Source organism: Rhipicephalus sanguineus, chromosome 7 (genome assembly GCF_013339695.2).
Source record: "Rhipicephalus sanguineus isolate Rsan-2018 chromosome 7, BIME_Rsan_1.4, whole genome shotgun sequence".
Lineage (NCBI taxonomy): Eukaryota > Metazoa > Arthropoda > Arachnida > Ixodida > Ixodidae > Rhipicephalus > Rhipicephalus sanguineus.
The window spans coordinates 117,387,843-117,410,422 of record NC_051182.1 but is presented as its reverse complement, the minus strand read 5'-3'; the positions used below and the strand labels follow the sequence as shown (position 1 = coordinate 117,410,422).

Genomic DNA, 22,580 nt, shown 5'->3' with positions numbered 1-22,580 from the left:
TTCTCCTATTCCCATCATCAAACATTATTTATTCCAGAGTAGCGACCCGGAAACTATTCTCCAGGTGACCACTACACGAAATGTCTCGTTTAATGAAGGCACGGGTCTTCGCACACAGTTTCCTATTTTAGAACCTTCACAATGTCCCTCCCTACAAGGAATCGGTACACATAACTCTTTGTTTCAGCACTACTGTAGCTTTCCCTGCCATTGCTTTGCCTTCACAATTGTAGCAAACTATATTCACTGGGAAAAACAAGTGCTGCTAAATATGCACTACTACTGGCCCACTTGCTACCAAGTTACATGTGATACTCTATGCAAAATTTCACACGTAGATTAAAGTACAGTATGTGCACCCCAGCCCATCACATGCACTATCCAAGAAATTTGAAGCCAGCACATTTTTTCTAAACTGAGTAATTCATGAAGCAAGAAGCAATAATTTGTGGACCCAATTTTGTACTGCTTCAACGTACCGTACACTATCACTGCTTTTCAGTATAAGGCTTGCATTTGTCTGCCTGGTAAACGTTGGTGGTGCATAGGCGACTCTTGAGCTTCTTACGACTTGGTGTGGGTAGCTTGGAAACCAATGATCTCTCTTTTGTCCAGTTTTCTGAGAAGAAAAAAAGTTGAGTCATGAGAAAAAGCAAGAAAGAAATGATGAAAGACAAATTGATTCAATAAGTAAAGTGTCCACAACCATACCTTGTGAAGATTTTGGACCACGAATTTACTTTCAGTAGTGGAACATACTCTGCTGACTTGAGGTAGGTTCAGAGATAAAGCATCCGAGCATGTGCTGATATGAGCAGTTTTTTGGAGGCTGTGGTTGGGTTGGAAGAGGAAAAAATAATGATTACTATGGTAGAAGCGTGAGTGGATTTGCGATTCGTGTCTGAGAAGAATGTATATGAGAGCACTGCATGAGAAAAATAGTGTGCACATAACATTGCTTTGTTTGTGAATTTGTTTTAGTGGTGACCTTCAGTGGACCGTGTCTGACCAAGCCTCAATTAGAGGATACTAAGCTAGTTAATTGCACAACTCTATAAACTCATGGTATGTGCAAATGTAATATGTATGATTGTAAACTTACGAAAATGTATAAATGCATATACATACTATAAGTTCACTTGGCTCTACCATGCATTGGACTTATGAGCATTTATCTCAGAAGACTAATTTGTGCAGAAATAGGTAAAACTTATGCTGTGATCTGCGTTACAAAGTTTAGCAGTAAAGATATTTTTTGCAAAAGTGAGAACGAAGTAAGTAATCTTAGAAAATGTAATTGGAATCCACAAGCGGTGCATCCGATCAGCTGGACGAGTCGTAAAACCTTTTGAAATGACAAAAACCCTAGCGCATGCAAAGAAAAAAAAAGCTATGTTCAAATTCAAAGCAGTGCATTTTCACTCACCGGTGCGCACACCCCCATGGTGCATGGTTATTCCGTTTTCGTAGGTAGTCTCCGAGCTCTTTGCTGGCATTGAATTTTCACGCTGGCAGCCGGTGAAGCGCCGCAGCTGACGTGATTCACAGGCTTTAGAGACGTTCGCTTTGTGGCAGCGGCATGTTTGGCGCACGAACTCACATTGCTATATCAAAACTAATTTAAAACGGAGCTGCGTAACGCCGATCAAAGAAAACGACCGCGGTACAATTTGAAATAACCGACCAAAGCGCAATCGATGCCAATGGGCTGCTGCTTTTCGAGCGTCAGTGTAATCTCAATACTTGTCCTCAAACAATCAAGCCCTTGTATTAACTCTAGAAGTAACACAAAAACTGGTCCCTAGTAGCTGCATGAAAAATGGCACGGTAACTGAGCTTTTAACAATCTTCTGATACATTCTGAAATAAAATTTTCGGCCGCGTTGAGCGCCCCTAACACGGAAAATGCGAACTAACTTATCCGACCGCTAAAAGAGGAGTCAGTAGCTCCACTCTCCGCGCATATCGATGGAACTCGCCGCGGTTGATTTTTTCGCCCTCTGCGGCGATCGCTGGAACTTGAGACTTTCCGGGGCCTGGCTAAAGCGTCTCGATACCAGACCAGAGCGGTAGACTGGCCGCGCTGGCGTCGCCGAGGCACCCTTGACGCAGTTACGTTCTTTGCCTTTGGCTTCGTGTTAGCGTGCGTCGGCTCATCGGAGTAGTGCAGCTTCCACGTGCACCAACGGGATTTCTCCGCCGCCGACTGCTTCGATTGCGAGAGCACCGACTCACAAAACTGCTGCAGTATGCGTTGCAGAAAGGACGCGATTTCGACGGGCGAATGTCGTGCTTTGGTGGAGCGAGAGCAGCGCCTGCGAGACAGAGGCCAGCGGGACGCACGCGTTTGCGGCTCAGTCTACGAACCTCTACCTCCCGTGTTGCTGAAGCGCAGTGTGTGTTATGTATGCATGAACACAGGCGTCGGCTACCCATTACTAGAAAGCGCACACCGTGCCGTTTCTCTCCTTAATTGACGACGCTTTGAAGAAGTGCATACCGGGTACCAGTGTTGATTATGAGCTTGTTGATATCATCCTTACGCGAGATTCACGATTCGCTGTGTCCAAATATATGTTCACACCGTCAGCTACCACAACGGTTTAATCATGATCATGGGCGTTAGTCGTCTCGATAGAGACATGCTGTCAACATGGGTGCATCCACGTCAAACGGTGCTATAGCTGCCAAACACGAATAGACATTGTACAAGCTCTCATATATCACTACACAATAAGCACTACTTCTGTGAAGACACGTTTCACTTTCGTGTTATACCGATTCCTATGACGGAGGGATCAGCCATGTTTTTCTTCTAAGTCGATGTATTGATCCTCCCACGGCTCCCTCCGTAAGCTTTCCGCCTCTATAGTGTTTTACAGTACCTTCAGGATCAGACGCATTGCAAGCTTTCTAAATGTACCAGGTTTTTCACTGCACCCGTAATCTGCTCACCCTTCACCAAGCGACAACTTCGTGTCGTGACGCCGTATATTTTAGCGATATATGACCTCATATGCTGACGTAATCATACGTCGAGGATTTCTTGCATCACTTATGTTGACATCGATGCAGCGGGACGACGGTCGACGCGGTTGTCAATCTTCGCATTTGAAGAGGCATCTAAGACTCTCACCTTAAAAAGCTTAACGATTCACATTACCTTTGGGTTATGTGCCAATAGAATGAGAAAAGAACCTTAATATCGAAAATAATCAATTAGAGAAAAGAATTATAAAATACCAAATAGCAATAGGAAATAACTTAATAAGGAACTCTTTCGCAGACAGCTATGCAAACGTTCCTGTTGCTGTGGCCCAGAGAGGACGCCCCAAGGGAAAGAATATTATACCCACCGTAATTTCTCTGATCATCTTGCCGATTTCGGTCCGAGTAGTTTATGAAAGGCGTAGTTTTACGTGACGCTCTGCAAATATTTCTAAGGCACGCTACACTTGGTTGACATGCTTTATCAAAAATAATGAAAAAATTTCCGGCTGATGCGGCATAACGAAAAAATTTCCCGCTCAGCAGTTAACTACCATCGTCGTGGCATAACGTCCGACAAAAAAAACTGGGGAGGGCGGAGCATGCAGTGTGCGCCGGTGTTTCCAACAGCAAAAATCGCGGCTGATTTGCAATGAGAGACAGGCGAAGAAGAAGAAAAAGAAGAGACGACAGACGAAGAAGAAGGAGGGCCTGGTATCAACATTCAATACTCAAAATACTTTAAAAATTTCATTACATGAATTCTCGCCCAATCCCCCGGAGTGGGTATGAGCCATGTGGCAGAGGGTACAACAACAACCGAGGTAATTTGCGACATTGTTTTGAGAGAGACTTCTTTGATGAGGCACTATACTCGGGGACAACTTTCTGTGGCAATGAAGGGAAAGCTACGGGGGAGGAGCGTCTGCACATGTACTGCTACGCGAAGTAGTCCGGTTTGGCGCGTGTCTCGTAACGCCGTGGAAAGTGATCGCTATAGCGTTGCATTTCGACGCAAACGCTGCTTAGCGTCTAAGGTACGGGTAAAAGGCGCGACTTTTACAGCGAAAGCTGTTATGAGAACATTTCAACGGCCGTTTTTGGCGCCGTAGTTGTCCGCCGCCGCCGCCGCCGCAGCCGCCGCCGGTGTCCGTAACCACAATCGCTGGAAATAAGGAAAAATTTCCAGGATGGAACGGGGTTCGAACCCGGGCCCTCTGCGTGGGAGCCCAGTGTTCTACCTCTGAGCCATGCCGGTGCTTTTTTTTTCTTTCATGGTATTTATTACAAATGGGTGTAATTAGCATACATAGCGAACAAAATACTCAAGGCGGACACTACCAGCGTACAAGCGTTACACAGAAGTCCTAAAAGGGTATTAAAGCTATTCATTTCATGAAGAGTGGATACCAGTCCGGTTGAAACTCTAGTTGTTCGTAAAAGTCTTTTAGCTGAAGAGCCATTTGAATGAAATGCAACCGCGATGATACCATGGGTTCCGCATGCCTGTCTAACATGCGAGTTTTCCATAAACTGTGCATACCCATTAGTAATAGCATGTCAACAGGCATAGAATGGCTTTTGAGTGGCATGAGATAACGTATGCTATAGGAATTTAAATCGAGTTGTTTTTTAAAAGCCCTTTGTAGAACGTCCCAGAAGAGTATGGCGTCTTTACAGCTGATGAAGCAATGTTCTATAGTTTCCGGAACTTCAAAGAGGCGACAGTTAACTGAAGATACAAAGATGCCTTTGCTGCTTAATCAGGTCTTCACAGGCAGCGTCTGTGTATGCACTTTGTAGAAGAATGTCTTGGATGTTGGTGAAATAGGCATTTTCTTCACACGCACAAGCACGTCGTGTCCAGGCAATCCAACATATAGTGAGCGGTACAAAGGTGCAGGAAACGACATATCTAATATGGCATTATATAGACCTTTTCGTGAACTAGAGAATAAATAGTCGTCAGAGAATCATGCTGTCAAAAACCGCACTGATTCATACACTTAACGCATGCTTCAAACTGCCTTGCAAAAAGACGCTATACAGGCTTCAAGTCCGGAAGGAACCACATTAACATATGTAATTTAGTGTGGTAGAAGAGTGAAATAACAACCACGCATCACACAACGCGAATTCTGTAAACAGGCGTCACACAATTAGAATCGCGCAACGAGTGGGCTGTTGGGTGCTTCCAACCCATTACAAAGGGCTCTGCAATAATTCTTCGTCATCAGGCACAACACCAACAAAGTGCGCTTAATGCCTTACATGTCTTTAGCGGGTACCACGGCTCTCCGTTGAATGACGGAAAATGGCATAGTGGCTGCTTCCCTATATACTTCACAGAAATTATGATAATTTATAGCGTAGTGGGTTCCTCGCAAGTGCAGTTGTGTTGGTTGCCAAGGAAGCCCATAAGCCCATGATCCATTTCTTCAGGGTCTCAATAACGTTCTTCCCCCCTCTCTCTGTCTCCCTTTCTCACGTCAACGTGCGTTATATTGCATGGTGAGAAAGTGAAATAGCGACCGGGTGTCACACAATGCGAATTACGTAACTGGCCAGTCGTTTAAAGCTTCCAACCCATTGCAAAGGGCTGAGCCACAATCCTTCATCGTCAACAGTCGTAACGTAAACAAAGTGCACATAATGCCTTACAGATGCGTAGCTGGAACCTCGCTTCTGCGCATAATGACGAATAATGGCGTTGTAGGTGCTTCTAAACTTCAATTTTATTGTGATTTATGGCGTAGTGGGTACCTTGTTAGTGTACTTGTATTAGTAGCCCCAAGAGATTTTACAATGAACTCTAGAAATGCCGCTCTTCGAGCTTTCGCTGTGACTGTGCTGCGCTTTCCGCGCAGGCCTGGCGTTTTTTCAAGCACGCAAAAACGCAGTGACAACGTATAAAGTAAAATAAATACAAATATCTCGCTTGTGTGCGCTGCGTTCCGTCTCAAAAAGCTACATGTAGAAAATGAAGGAGTATTTTATATAGCTCACGCAGAAAATACGGACGCAATTGTGGGACTACGTTGATTAGCGGTAGGATACGTGTAATGTGGCTCTGTAGCTTTCCCTTCATTGCCACAGAAAGTTGTCCCCGAGTATAGTGGTGCGAAGTCAGAAACCGGGCATGTCGGTAAATGTGTATCAGCTCCACTAACGTCGTCGGCTATTTGTTAAGATAACTGTTGCCGAGTAACCCACGATCACTTTGCAGGTATGTTTCAAGAAGTGGTGTTTCAAATAGATGACTTTAACGTAGATATCCACGTTTGTGTCTCTTGTTTTACTTAAGAAACTTGACCGCCTTGGTAAATTTCGTCAGGGTTCTGATACCGCTGTGAAGTGAAACGTAGTGTTTTAGGCAGTAACGACGAACCTTTAACTGATAATATGCATATTCACCGGTGCCGAGTAGTGGGATTTACCCTAGTTTTGTGGCCCATACCCGTTTATGATGGGTGCTGACGACGACTCGAGAAGCCGAAACCCTAAGGTTCTTTGCTTATAAAACCTGCATGGCATAACTCTATTCATTAAACAATGACAGGACAGTTCAGAAAAGTATGGGCTGACTTTGCGTCTTTCCTTGGTAATTAGGGGGGGGGGGGGCACCCCCTGCCCCTCCGTGCGCATATCTATGAGTATTTGTGCAAACGCATGCGATTGCGTAAGAGACCCACACGAATGCGTTCTAGCGTCACGGTGCGGCCTGGCTGCACCGAATACCTTCATGACGCCCCATTATACCGGGAGCGGCGGAATTCATTTTTACGTTAACAGTAAAGAAAAACTTCGGCGTCATGTTATCCTCTGTAACACGTCAAGGCGAACGCCTGCTGCGCACATGGCAATGCGTTAACTTGTACAATCGCGTTGCAGACTTCTTGCAAGGAATGAGGAGCCGCCGTGTCAGAGACACTCACGTGGTTTGCGCGACCTGCGGCATTGGCAACATTTCACCAAGAGACGATGGCATTTGATGACGTTATCTAACGTCATGGGACGTCATCACATGACGGTGCACATTAAAGAGCCCCAGGTGGTCGGAATTTTCGGCACCCTTCACTTCAGCGTCTCTCATAATCGTATTGTGGTTTCGGGACGTAAAATCCAAACAATAATTATTAAGGTACGCGTCGTCAAGGAAACGCTGTACACATTCGACGCATCTCTCCGTTTGTGGAGACTGAACCCCCAACCTTGGCATTGCCCTTACCGACTGCAGCCATGGCCCCCTTCGGTAGGTTCTTCAGCTCCACGCAACGGCCTCGCCAGTAGGCGCACAACACGGTCTGCTCAGCCGTGAAGCCTTCGTCGGCGTAGGCGCAGGCAGTCTCGCCCACGGAGTGACCCAAGATACCATCCGGATGCACGCCAAGGGCACGAAGGGTGTCAACGAGAGCCACCTAAGAACGATAGAGGACAGCAAATTTTGAAAGAAAGAAGGAAAAAGTCTATTAAGCACGTAATTTAACGGCAGTTCTGGGAAGGGCCCGCAGCCAAGGCTCCGCTGGCTCTTGCGGCCCGCTAAGCTTGTTCTAGGAGGCCCAATCGGCTCTCCCTGTCCACGCTTGCGAGCAGTGCCTCCCACTGCTGAACGAAGTTCGCTGTCCTTAGAAGGGGTGAGTTGGTGTGTCCTGGCCTAGCCGCACATTCCCACGTTATGTGGACCAGCATGGGTTTTGCGCCACACCACGTACAGGTGTCTGTGTAATATGCCGGGTGCGTCTTGCATAGGAGTTTTAGGTGCGGGAACGAATTCGTCTGTATGCGACACCAGTCTCCTGCGCGCACTATGCTCAATTTGGAGCACGGAAGGCCGAATGTTTGTCTCTCCCTTATGTGAATTTCTAATATGTCGCTATTTCAACGAGACTGAAATATGAGCATCTTCGACAGAGGTCTGCGTGTCTGTGCCATAGATGAGTCGTATTATTACTTCAAATAAAACTTGGGTAGAAAGTTTATTAGCGTTCCAAAGCGACTCGTAGCGCTTGAATGCAAGACACCCAGTCCTTCGTGACTAGTGACCTAAGCTGTCTTTGACTTAATCAAATCATGAATTTGACCCATGGGGCGACGAATGGGTACATACAGGACTTAAATTGAAGTTGTAGAGTTGGCATCTGTTACGCTCTGTTTCATGTTGCCTACTTCCGTTTGAAGCGCTTGTAAGTTTGTACTGGAACATATTGCAGTTATCCTCGACTGTGTATTGTTATTTTTATTTAGTTTTTTTTGTAAATTTTTAAAGTGTATAAGCTGCACATGCCTCGTTTTATGACAATTGTGTGCAGGAATTTGTTCTTGGATAAGAATTTATTGGCTGTTCATTTTTACACGTGTCCCGATCGTCCTATCGCTTGGGTGTGCACAAAATGTATTTTTGATAAGTTAGCATTGTGTTGTTAGTTCATTTCTGTGTCGCTCGAGGGTGCGTCGATGCATATACATGAAGTATTTTTCTAAAATAAGTTCAGTTGTGAGTGTAGCGAGTGTCGTGTCCTTCTTGTCTCCTTCGTCCCCGTAGAAAGTGCGCTACTTCCCCGCACGGTATAATGATCAGTCACCAACTAGCCAAACTCTCAGCCTTATTGGGGCGAAGAAGCATTGTTAGCTAAATAAGTATAGACCAAACAGGCGTTGACAAAGGAGTTATAGATATTTCCCCCATATATTTCGATATTAGCTATGTGTGTTATATTAAGGATATTTGCTTGTGCCGCAACACGTAAGTGGTGCCATTAGATAATACCGCTTGCCTGGGACGTGGAACTGTTTCTAACACTACATATTTACGGATCGGCTTCAGTACTGCCACGTGGCACTCCTTCATAGCTTTGTTGCTTCCCACCATGTGCGAAACTGTCTCCAGGTGATTGCAAACATGCTGTTTTCTACAACATTTACTAGGACACTGTGGCGCTGTGATCTTTCAGTCACCATGGGAGTGATGGGCAGCACATGGATACGTCTGGTCTTCATGCTAGCGGCTTTGAAAGCACCTGCTGTTTTGTTTATCGTTGAATGTCTGCTTTTGTCTCAGATAAAAGAACGGCTCGTCGTGGACCTCGTGAGCTAATTTGAATTGGTGAACCTAAAAAGGTGAAGACGGTGAAATGCGACTGTCAACTTTTGCTGAACTTCATCTTGCGACAAAGCGGCTACACGTCACACGGAGTCATTTCATTGTCTTCATTCCTTTATGCTGTCTTTGCGCGCTGTTTCAAACTCAGATATGCACCAATTCAGAAACCTGGAGGCTTACAGAAAGGGTTCCACTTAGACTGAGTCGACGCAGGAGGGAGCCATAGAAAGAAAAATAATATTTGTTACTTTAAGGGACAAGAAAAGAGCAAAGAGGGTTCGGAAAAAAACGGGAGTTAAGGACATTTCAGCAGAAATGAATAATAAATGGGCATGGGCAAGGCATATAGCACGTAGGAAAGATAAGCGCTTGCCATTAAGAGTAACACACTCGATTTCAAGAGAAGGCAAGCGTGCGAGGGGGAGGCCGGAAGTTAAGTGGGACAATGCGATTAAGCAGTTTGCAGGTATAACATGGCCGCGACAAGCGAAGAACCGGGTTAACTGGCGAAATATGGCTGAGGCGCTTGCACTGGGCGTAGTCAGGCTGCTGCTGCTGCTGATAATAATGATGATGAGGTACCAACAAACCTGCCCACAATCAGTCCTGCATGAATATGTGACAATCCGGCGTACCTGAATGGACGCGATGGCGACGAATGGCAATGCCATGCTCCCGTTCTCCGGTATTTCGCTGGTCACCAGGCGTACGAGGTCAATGCCAAATCGCTCGAGCATCAGGTCGTGCGACTTTCGTATGGAGCGGGCGAACACCTCGAACTGCATCATCTGTCGGGCCATGCCGTTCCACTGGCAGCCCATACCGGTGAAGACGAACCACAGGGGCCTCTTCTCGAACGGAGTCTGCTCGGCAAACTTGACGACCTCCTTGCCGGAACCATCGACGGGGACCACGGCGTAGCCTCGGTAGCGAAACTGGTACGTGCTCGGCTGGCCTACCCTGTTCAGGAGAGCGTACGCCGAGTCCGGGTAAGGGCCCTCTTCTTCCACCCGATTCAGAGTGCGCTGCGCAAGAAGAGGGGGGAGGAGGAGAAGGAACAGTTGGCGAGGTGTAGAAATCACATGAAGGCAGAACAACTGCAGACAAAGAAGCTTAACTGGGTCGCGAAAGTTGCATTACTGCGTGTGCAGCGGTGTTTTAAGATTCTTGACAACGTCTGTCACAGTGGTACCTTGATGCCTGTCAAGATGGTTACCACGCTTCTGGTACAGTGATGCTCGACGAGATAGACAGAGAAAGAGAGGAATATGTCATAAGGGAAAGGCGAGGAACTTAACCAGGTTAGCGCCTTTAGGAGACGGACTGATAGATGAGAATACCGCAATGGATTTGGGGTCCACGTATACAAAAGAAGTAGTTCTTACAGTTAAGTTAATCGTAAGTGGTCATAGGGCCTTGCTCATGAAAGACTCGCAACAACGATGCAATGCCTGAAAGGATGCAGGTATTGCAACATTCCTGCATGCCTAGTGTAACATGCAGGCTCTATGTGTCCGTGATAACGTCAACACCAGTGCTCCTTTTATATGACCTAACTGCGGTAACAGCTTTTGTTAGACTCAAGGGTGTTTCCAAGCCCCTCCTGAATTCTGGCGTGTTGGAACTTTCAGCCAATGAGAAAGGGCGTGTAGTAACCCCGTGGGCCAATCGTAGCTTACGACGTGTTGTTGTGGGCGTACGTGCAGGAAAAATACACGGAACCATGGCCGCATATAGCTTCGCCGTAAAAATATTGCCAAGAAAGCTGACCTCTAGGGAATCCTGATTCCTCCCTGCCATGAGGACAAGTCGGGGCAACTCGGGCTTCTCGCGTGGCAGGGTGTCCACGTGCGGTGACGGGTTCGCTTCCAAGATGGCGTGCATGTTGGCGCCGCCGAAGCCGAACGAGCTGACGCCGACCAGGTTTCCAGGCAATGGGGACGGCTTGTCGACCACCTCGATCGTGCCATCGTGCAGAGACGGGATGCTGGGATTGGCCTCCTTGAAGTGCAGGTTGGCCGGGATGACACCAGTTTCCAGGGTCACGATGACCTTGGCCATAGAGCACACGCCTGATAAAAAGAAAGAAGTAACAAAAGAATGAGGCAACATGAGCGAAGGTCATCCGTCAAGATTTAATACGTTAGGTGAGGAAAATGTTTTAAATGTCGCGAGGCCCAGTAAGGAAAGAAAAAGGAACGAAACAGAACACTCGATCAAATGAAGTCAGGCGGGGAAGAAACGAGGCTCTTAGGCTTTCTACAATCGCCAGTTCATAATCACTCAGGAATGCTCGTCAGTGGCGTATGGGAGAGATGCGTAAGTGATGCCACGGAGGTGACGCGAAGCAAACGTCTCTGCTACGGGTTTAAGAGACGTACGTCGGCGATCATTGAATACTATAACTCAAACATTTGTGCTGTGAATGCTAGCAGGACAAGACAAGTACCTTTCGAGGGCATCTCTTGAAAGGAGCGCGATGTACCAGGCCTTCCACCTAGGCGGCAGATGAATACATTGTGATCCGAACGTTAGGGTCAATGTTTACGTCGGCGCAGTTAATCTGTCGTCGCACCGGAAATCTATTGCCTTATTGAACTTTTTGCGTGGCAGTGGTCTGTTGCACAGGCATAGCACTCCCATTAGTTACCTTTCCCTTTCTTTTCCCTTTTTTTGCACGCCTACTTTTCTCTTAGCCTCCATTTCCATCTTTTTTCACCTCTCCCCTAACGTAAGGGGGCAAAGCGGAATTTGCAATCTTGGTTAATATCCCTGCCTTTACTTCAATTGTATCTGTGTCTCTTGATCTGTCGAAGGAAAACTTGATATTTATGGCACTGACCTCATTGTGCACCACCTTAAACAGGTGGCATTGAACGTCAGCGATACAGTCGTACCAACGTTGAACGCAGTAGTGACGCTTGTTACAATAACCAATTTTTCAGTGTAACTTCTGCTAACCAGAGGCGCCTTCGGCGTGTCCCATGTTACTCTTGACGGAGCCGATCTTGAGCGGTTGCTCGCGGCGAGGCCCGCAAAACACGCTGCTGATCGCCTCCAACTCCTGGGGATCGCCAGCCTTGGTACCCGTGCCGTGTGCCTCCACGTATCCGACTTTGTGCGGATCGACTTTGGATTCACTGTACACCTCTCGCAGAAGCTGCTCCTGCAGCTTGGCCGACGGGAATGTGATTCCTGGAAGTAAGAGCACGTCGAAGGAGACATCGCCAGTTGATACGGTTAAGGTGCAAGTTTCTGCCTGAACACAGAGTCCTAATCTCAACACGAGACATGTTGTCAGAGCTGTCATACTTTAAATACTGCCATATATTCAGCTAAGGCACGTTCTCAGCCCTTGGACTAACGGTGTCTCACTGTCTCGTGCTACGAACAGTCTCCGAAAATTTTCTTCTGAGACAACGCACGAAGGTTAGATCATCAGATGCTCATTTGGAAGGTTGTGGGTTCGGACCCGTTGGCAGAAAGTGCGCTTTTCCCTCCACTTTTATTAATTGCAAGTTGTATCATAATTACTGCAATACAGTTAACAACAACAAATAATATCCCCTATGCATTCGTTAGCTTAATTGCCTGTTTGATCCATTTTGGTCCTTTGAGACAATGACATCATTCAGCAACTTTGATATAGTGAGTGTTGTTTTTTTTGTACGCCACATAGCTATCATTGCCCTGTACATGCCATGTCATATTTCGTCGAATACATAGGGAATACCACGTTATAGACGTACAGCGAAGTAAACTTGTGTAGCATCCCCTAAATAGAAGGTTTTAGTCTGTCCGCTAAACTTCTTTGCATTAGCGTTATACCGAATACCGTGGCCGTAAACGCGAGAGACCGGACACATGGAGCCATCTCGCGAGGCCGAGATGAACCAGGCAAGCATAAAATTATCATTGCAGAAAGATAGTCCATCCTGCTTCTCTGCTGGTGTAAATTCGCGGCAACGGCCTAATATCGAATCAGTTGCCTTTTAAAACTTTGTCCCTTTCAAGAACACCAGTCGAACACAAACAAACGTGCACATAATTGGGGTTGCACGAAGCTCACAAGTTGTCGAAACCATCGCCCGGTAACCCGGTATTCCGCAAACCCCTCTGAACATACCGGAATACCGGACAATGATAATGATATCTCTAATGATATCTCTCGCACTCACATCACTTGTATACATCACCGAGGTGCTAGATTCAGCATGAACGCAGTAGGAAACGGTCGCACGGTGCGTATGTAAGTGCGTAGGTCAGGATCTCAATCGGTCATGAGAAATGCAGTCGACAGTGGTTGCAACGTGGGCTTGTTGGTGAGTCATCTGAACAACTTAAATGTAGAGCGAAATGATACACAGATACGAGAAGGCACACAAGGACACCACACACCGCTACTAGCACCAACATCAACATCCCTGACGATGTTGCTAGTAGGGTTGTGCGGTGTCCTTAGAACGTCTTAGGCTCTCCGGTATTCCGCTATACGCAAAGCATTCGGCGTATAGCGTAATATTGAGTGTTAACTGCGCATGCACGCACCTTACTGATAGGCCTAAAACGCCTGAAGAACATGGCGGCACCGTCGAAAGTGGTTTCCGTCCACCTCAAATCTATCAAGTGGCTGTTGTGTGCTCTGTAGCTCGTTAGCTCCAAACTGACGCTTGTATTTGATTTAGATTCATGTCCTGAAGCTTCGACAGCAAAGCATTCGTGTCGATTCGGCACCGTTTCCGAAGGCCACACTGAAATAATCGATGCTGTAGGCTTAGCGAGGGGCGATCGGCGCTTCCGAAATCTCGGAGGACATAAATTACGCTTTTGCTAGTTTTTTGATCCTTCATAGCTGGCGCCACTTGACGTAAGGGGGTACGTTTACCACGTATTTTAAAAGATAACGCAAGGCTAATAAAACAAGCAAAAAGTTACGTTAGACAAACAAACATGTCTTCGCACCATGTGAAATGTTCCAGTTTGCGGCAGTCATGGCAAGCTTATTATTTTTTACATCGTGCATACACGGACGCGGCGACTAAGAGCTATGCTGTCGTTGCTGGCGTATTTTGGTCGTACTATACGCATGCTAAAGCTCGTTCGCGAGCGTTGCTACGCTATCCGCGGCTCACGTTATCCGGTATCCACTACACCTTCGCGTACAGTGGAATACCGCATAAACTAAAACGTTCTGTCATGTGTCCGCTCGTGTCCGTACATTGTTTCGTGCTACATCTAAGTTATTCTGTTGTGAAAGCTAGACCTCGGCTAAGGTGACGCGTACCTTCAGTCTTGTAACCGTCCGTGTTGGTCTTGACGTGGATCAGCTTGGCGTAGATACGACGTGCATCAGAAGCCCGTTGAATGAAGAACACGCCGATGGTCTCACTCCGGACGTATCCGTTCCCTGCATTTACGTAAAGCCGTGCGTCTGAGATTTCCAGCATTTTGCCATCCAAGCAATTTGAGGCTATTGTAACACTATTTGAGCCATAACCCCACGCGAACTAATCATAATCATCATCAGTCTGGCCACGCCCACTGCAGGGCAAAGGCCTCTCCTATGTTCCACCAACCAACCCGGTCCTGTGCATGCAGCGGCCACCTTATATTCGCAAACCTCTTAATCTCATCTGCCCACCTAAATTTCTCCTTGCCGCTAGTGCGCTTTCCTTCTCTTGGAATTTCGTCTGTTACTCTTAAAAGGCGAGCAGTTATCTTGCCTTCTTGCTAAATGCCATGCCCATTTATGCACAATTTTGACAAAGATGTCCATAACACACGTCAGTTCCCTGACCCACCCTGCACTGTTACGGCAGCACCTATAATTTTTCTTTCCATGGCTCGCGCCATCGTCCTTAATTTAAGTTAATTTCGTTTGGATCACTGCTCATTAAAGCACGGCCGTGCTATGCACGAAGTATCTGTCCTTATGTTAACGGACTCATTTGACTTCAAGGACTTCTGAGTGATACAATATCGATTGCCTATGTGTTTTGACAAAGCTGAAGGCAAGAACACCTTTGAATCTGGTGCAAGTCCACAGTACACCAAAAAAGGCGCGTACTTAAACAAATGAACTAAGAAACACACGAGAACGAGCCCTTACTTGCAACCTAGGCAAAACCAATTAGATAATTGAATTCATAATACTGGCGAACGCACTACAGACTACATTGAACGACACAGGACAATCGCTCTTTCGTTCTGTGTTGTCTGCAGAGATGAACTTAGCGAGAGTGGATTTTTGGCCTTGTTGGTGTGACATATTCATATTGTAATGCGCGGAACTGATATGACGAGAACAGAGAGAGAATAAAGTGTTTATTTGATGTTATGATAGAAGATCTGTAAGTGGGATCCTTAGTCCGGGATCCCGTTGGCGCGGGCCGCTGTCTTCGCGCGTTTCATGACGGCCTCTTGGGTCTTCGGACCCGAGCTGGACAGAGCTGCCTCCCGCCCTTTTATGTTTGGTTGTGTCATGGGTTGCATGGGTGGATTGTGTGGACATTGTGAGTAACTGGGAGTAAGAGCGCTTGTGTTTGTGTTACTGTCCCGTCCTCGTCATTTCAGTTCCGTGCTTTACAATATAAGTAGACCTGTCGAGTGTTCGCTATAGTATTACGGACTTATCGAGTCAAATGCATTAACCACTTTGCTCAGCCTGCTGTCTAATATTCAAGGAGGAATATGAATTTTTAAGACAGCCGTTGGGATCTATTGGTGGGGCATTGGTAAAAATTACCATGTGAAGCGACCAAACAGGAGTTGTCGCTGTAGCTAATATACGACAAGGGAACTTGTGTTTGTAAGGGCAGCGACACTAAGTATCACCCCGACGAAGGGGAGTCTCAAATGCCTAAACGCTGGCTCCAGCAGCATTCCTTGCTTGACGACTTCTCAACCCTTCAAGCCTTCACCTCCCCTCAACTTCTTCCTTGTTTGGTATAGATTATATCGAGACTTACGAACGAATACATAAAAAGCGCTACGTTTGAAGGCGGTTAAACCAAGGTTGTCGAGATATACCGGCAACTATCGAGGAAGGCGCGTCAAGCGCCGTATATATATATATATATATATATATATATATATATATATATATATATATATATATATATAAAAGCTACAAAGAAAAATAATTATGAAAAAGTTTCCAACGCGCAGAATCGAACGGGCGACCTCTCGCTTCGCAGCGCGCGGCGTTAGACGGCTAGGCCATGAAGAGTACCGTCTTTCAGCCTGCTAACGGCGAGCTATTTATATACACCATTTCTTTCAGTATGCTTTCTTGGTCACCACCGAGATGGCGCGAAGTGCGCGCGGGCTACGCTTTAAAGATCGTCGCCCCGCTTCTGCGAACGCCGTTACTCTTCGACCTACAGGGCGTGGTCGCCTTCGTGCGCTTACCTCGAGCAAAGAAGGGGGCGGCCGGCGGGGGGGGGGAGGTGGAGCGGGGGGTTGTATGTCTTGTGCTTTCCCCGCGATGTCCGCGCTGAAGTCACAGAGCGTACGAAGGTCACTTCGCTCGCTGCAGCGGCCGCGTTTGCGAAAGGAGCGCGTCGTTCAAACAGAAATAAGTAACAACTGTGAGAGTTAGTTCGCGCTCGTCTGCGTGTGCCTGTTCTTTCGTTTCGTGCGTCCTGCTTTATGCTTGATCAGCGCGCTTCAAGTGTCGAGCTGTGACGCATGATAGTTCGCGCTCCTCCTGTGTGCGTTCTTTTCGTGCTTACTTTGGGCTCGAGCGACGCGCTGGCAATTTCGAGCTGCTTTCCGTTCTTCGCATTACATTCAAATTTATTGCTGTCGTATTCATTGTTTCGCCGTTGCGGCGAAACTGACTTTTTTTTCGTATTCACGTGGCAAGAGTTCATCTCTACAGCCGCGCGCTCCCGTCGGCTCGCGGCTCTCGCCGACCGGCGGAGCGGGGTGCGCGCGAGAGGAGAACAAACCGACACTGCGCACATTCGTTGCTATGACGACGCACGTGCGAGGAGGAAGAGGACGAAATGGACGTTTGCAGAGCTTCAAGATCAAACGCATGTACAAAGCTATTTTCTTGGTTTTTACCGAGAGCAGTACAGCTATCGCTCCAAGAAACAGTTGAAAGCTTCGTTTGTGCGTGTGTGTGTGTCATAGAAAATATTCTTGAACACAGGGTGTCGAAGGAGCCAACGTTTCGACAAGTGGTCTTGTCTTCTTCAAGGCAGTTGCAGCCTTGAAGAAGACATGACTACTTGTCGAAACGTCGGCTCCGCTGACACGCTGTCTTCAAGAACTCATCATCTCTTCAAGCTTCCATCCATTTTCTCCTTAACTTCAGCCTTAATGGCGCGTGTCACTGGATTTTTGTATTCCGTGTGCTAAAAGAACACGCACACTTCTATCCCAACTTGTAGATGGACGTTAGTGATAAAGACATGTGAGCGGGACATAACTTATCAGTGGCACAGCTTAGGCAGACTGGTGACTAGATGCCAAAGTCGCTACTTATCGCACCGTTCTGTAGACGAGTCCATTGATTAAGAGTCAACCATCAACTGTCCTCTAGTTGTCATTCATAAAAGGAGAGTATTTGTACCATGCTGTCACTCACCTTCCGAGTCAAACACCTTGCACCTGCCGTCTGGGGACAGCATGCCCAGGCGGCTGAAGTTCAGGGAGGCGGCAGGCTTGAGCGTGAGCATGCTCCCGCCCACAATGGCTGCCTCGCACTGGCCGGAGCGAAGAGCGAGCATCGCTTGGCTTAGGCCCGTCATCGTAGACGAGCACGCTGTGTCGACGGTGAAACTCGGGCCTGTCGGGAAAGCACTCATATGAGTGACTGGAAGGCTACTGCAAATCTGAATTCGATCAACAAATCCGCTGCGAGTCCACCTTACGAAGATTGTTGGTCACTGAAGCCGTAGATGTGTTACGCCTAACGCAGGGATGTTAACCTTGTCGTTGTGATGGAAAGTCATTGAACACGGGGTTTCGGTGCAGCCTGTTCAAGGATCCTCCAACACTTCAGTTTCCATCTTCCCCCGAAGCTCTGCCTTACTGATACCATGGTGTGCACCAATGACGCCATTGCTCTTCAATGTCATATATGACTCAAACGCACGCGTTTGCAGGCAGTTTACAAACTCTTATTTTACTTTTATTACTTTGAAGCGACTGTTATAACTGTTGTTCGGTCACTGTGGTACACACAGTTTTTCATTCTCATTTGGCAGACATGTTAGCTAAAGTTAGGCCAATGTAAGACCTATGTACTGTTCGTTTGACTGGAATTGGGTTGAAGACGAAAGCGATTTTCCGTCGTTCAGGCGAGCGTTTTCGTTGCCGTCACCGCTCGTCGTATGGCAGCTGTTCCATGGGCAGTCCTAACCGCGCGTGGCCTAGCCATGAAACTCTCGAAAGTGTGGACGAAAGGTGCGCTCTTTCCAATGATGCAGGCGCACAAGTGATCGCGCAGCGGACGAGCGCTGCGTCAGCGCTCAGTGCCACGAAAAAGGGCATCATGTGTACGCTCGTGATTCGCCGGTGTTGGCCGACGTATAGCCGCGTGTGGTCCCATTTTGTGTCATAGGATTCGAAAATGTCCCGCTATACTAGCCATAGACAGCTTCTGTGTTAAATACTACTGTGAGACATTGTGTAGGCGGGTTAGTGTTATCCACCTTCTACATGTACGAGGCCTCAACAATTTGTTACGTACTGCAATATAACGAAAGGTGAGCTTTGACCACGATGTCCTCGGCTCACTTAGATTGCGGGTTCGGCTCCCACGCCCACATTCCTCAGTTAACGTCCCAGTAACTCTAGCTCTAGTGATTACACTCTAAACGTGGTAACCGATAAATGTGACTTTGTGCACCGATTGCAAGGGTTACCAATATTAGAATGTATGCACTGTAAACTAATGTAACCCTTACTATATATGTGCACAAAATATCCGTTACCAAGGTTATAGAATTGTAATGCTAATGTGCTGTATAAAGTTCTCAAACAACATAAAAGCTGTTTCACTCCTGGTATTTCAAGGTAGATAATGATGAGAGTGAATATCGTGGAACAACTGCTGATAATAGTTCAGCGAGTTACTCATCGTAATGAAGGTTTGGGATCTATATGTTGCATGAAATATTCATCATTAAGTGCAGTGGCTGCTGCACTTTGTATGTAACGTAGAATACAAAAGGTGAGCACACTGACAAGGACTATGAGAACACGCCTGGAACATACTTGGTTCCTTGATGCGGTCGGATGGGTTCTTGCCGATGAAGTAAGTAAAGGATTACAGTTATGTCTCCACTGCCTCCTTCAACCACCCATGATTAAGCATGACGCCTAGGGTTCTTCAGACAAGTTTACCAAAGCCAGAACTAGCACCATGGCCACACGAGATGTGACAATTGAAAGCGTACGCTTAGTTTTTTGTAACGGCCCAAGTGAACTCGTCTAAAGCGGCGCCTACGTCTTACGTCATTAGAGACACGTGACACATACGGGAATTCAGAGCAGTTGACTTGATGTGTGTTCCAATACTCACCGTAGACAGCTAACTAGACAGCCAAGCGGACAGCAGCTACCTTAAGTCCCATTCCAATTCTGACGTAGCCGGCAAAATAGAGACCTTCGCGAAGACATCATCGCAGACAAATACGACGCATGCTAGTTTTGCTGTCTAAACAAGATGGCGGCTAAGCGGAATGCTGGGATAGCTCGGATCTCTCCAGTATGGTCGTCTGCCCACAAGTAGACGCCCCTTTACGCGCCTAATATAAGCTACGTTCAGTATCTATAGGTTTCAACGCGAAATAAGTTAAAGACATAACTCTGCCTTTCATAGTTGTCGCCTCGAGGTGGCATCACAGACGTCACGCAAGCGCGTTCCATTACTCGGACTACTGGGACTCGATTCTGCCTTCTGAGCAGTCAGCGCAGGCTGTCTACGATGCTGTTCAGAACTGAAACACAGCCTTGGACTGTTGCAGACGCTAAGCGTAAGGTCACTACTGCTAATGAAAGTTGAATAATTGAGAGTGCCTACGTGAACGTATCCGTCAAAAGGAGAGAGCATTGATCAGCGCTTACCGTGGAAGTCGAGCGAGTAGGAGATGCGATTGGAGAACATGGCGCGGCAGCATCCGGCTAGCGCGTATCCGTCGATCTTTTCGGTGTCCACGTTTAACGCTTCCAGCATCTCGGAGTCGGAGGCACCGATGAAGACACCGATCTTGCGTCCGCGCAGCGTTGCCGGGTCGTAGCCGGAGTCGACAATCGCCTCGTATGACGTCTCCAGCAGGAGTCGTAGCTGCGGGTCCATCTTGTGCGCCTGCTTCGGGTGGACGCCGAAGAACTGGGCGTCGAAGCGGGACAGGTCGCGGATCTTGCCCAGTCTTTCGGGAAGACCCAGGTGCCCTGCCGAAGGAAACGAGCACGCGGTGAGGTTCGTGCGGCCGTGGCCTCCGCGATCAGCTCCGGCAGCACGCTATTGCGACACGGTTCAATCTTTGAGCCAGGTATTTGTTTGCGTTTTGAAGGCCAGCAAATGCTTTGCAACAAACTTCCGCGTGTACTTAATGGCTATTATAAATAAATTTACGTAGCTTGCACTAGCGGCGCAAGGCTGGGACCAACAGCGCATCTGGCCGGCCTTCCTTGTTTCTCTTTATTTTTCTGTTTCTTTCGACCTCTCTTTGTTTCTCTCCCTCTCGTTCTTTCTGTGTTTTTTTGCCTATCTCTTGCTTTGTCTCTGCGTCTTTCTATTGCTTCCTTTCTCTATACATCTATTTCTTTCTCTCTCTTTCTCGCTCCTTATATCTTTTCTCTCTTTCTCCCCCATGTCTCTTAATTTCTCGCGTCCTCTTTCTTTCTCTCTCTCTCTCTAGTCTTTTCTGAAATTCTTTTGTTTCTTTTCCTTTCTCTCTTTTTTCGCTCTCCCTGTACTTGTTCTCTCGCCGATTCGAGTTATTGCATCCTACGGCGGACAAATCCCACCGTGGGGAAGCGCACGCCGGGCGCATGTGTTCGGGGCAGCGAAGCATAGATGAAGAAGAGGATGAAGAGAGCGCGCGCCGGCCCACTAATTTCGTTGCACGCGCAAGGGCGTTCGTGGTGATGACAGTTTCTCGTCGAGGTGAACGGGAGGTTTGCAAGGCTTAAGCAGCTCCGCCGTCAGTAACGAATCAATATTCGCGAAGTACAAGTGTCTGACCTGTACGGGTTCTTCCTAGCCTAAGCTTGACCTCTAGAGCTGTCTTTGATTTGCATTTAATTCTTAAATTGTCACTATTACAAGGCGAAAGCTGAAATTAGGTGTTCTGCTGATGTATCATGCAGATGCGATGTATCGTAATGAATGACGTTCTGTGTAGCGAATCAACTAATGATGCGTCTTATTAACTTGGTGGTTTAGTCTAAGGGCACGACAATGTGTTATAATGATGATTTGTGAGTGTACGGAGATGTAAACAAAATGCTCGCGCCTTTGGTGCTGTATTTGCCAATACAGAGCCGTAGGACCCCCTCAAGGTCATCCTTAAAAAGCTTTTGTCTTCGGCTTCTATGAAAGGTGCGTGACAAAAAAATCAATCAAATCAATCAATGAAATTAATTTCGCACAGCCATCAGATGCGAGAACGCATGTCTGAGCGTTCCTACAAATGGAGGAGTGGGGACGCTCAGGCATATCGCTCTCGCATCAATGTCACGTTTTACAAAGCGTACCCGTGTGCACTGGAGCCACTCTGGTGCGCTGTGTCGTCTAGTGATCGTAGCGCCTGGACTCCACAGTGCGATTTGTCAAAGATGCTATCAATCAAAAAAAAAAAAAAAGAGGAAAGGAATACGTGCTTCTGTGTATGCACCCTCATACCTCGAGGCCAGCGCGTCTCTTCATCTGTGACGAAGTCCACACCGGCGTACAGCTTCTCCTGGAACTCGACCATGTGGTCGGCTTGCGGAAAGTAGGCCGAGATACCCGAGACCACGAACTCCTCCTCAGCCATTTTGTCGCTGCGAAGAAGAAATAACCTTGTGCCTTCTTGCTGCAAACGCGCAGTTGTCAATTTCCCTTTATCATCCCTTCCGCCACCTTGCGGGATTCCGCAGAACTGAAATGCAATAGTGTGTGTCCGTGTGCTCCGAGTTGTCGATAAAGTCGCCCTCGCGCTGCCAAATACTAGCTTCCTGGCTAGCTCAATCGGTAGAGCGACCAACTCCGGAATGGCGTGTGTCCCGGGGTCGATCCCCGGACCAGGATAAATTTTCCGGCAACTAAGAGACTTTCTTTCTTCTGAAATCCGTATGAATTTCCTTGTGGTTTCGTTCTGCAAACGGGTGGTTCTCAATCTCCTTTTCTTAAGAAATAAGCAATACGTCCAACCAAGATAGAAGGATAGATAGGTCTTATTAAGAGAAGCCGAAGGAGTCGGCTTCAACTTGTATGTTCCTGCCTGCTACTCTGCACTGGGACAAACGGAGAGTAAAGAGTCATAAACGA

At 47.3% G+C, this 22,580-nt stretch overlaps 1 pseudogene; it reads right to left on the bottom strand.

The window, feature by feature from the left end:
* LOC119399781 (fatty acid synthase-like) overlaps positions 1–22,090 on the bottom strand; it is a 66,231-nt pseudogene extending 44,141 nt beyond the window's left edge.
* Positions 22,091–22,580: the final 490 nt, after the last annotated feature.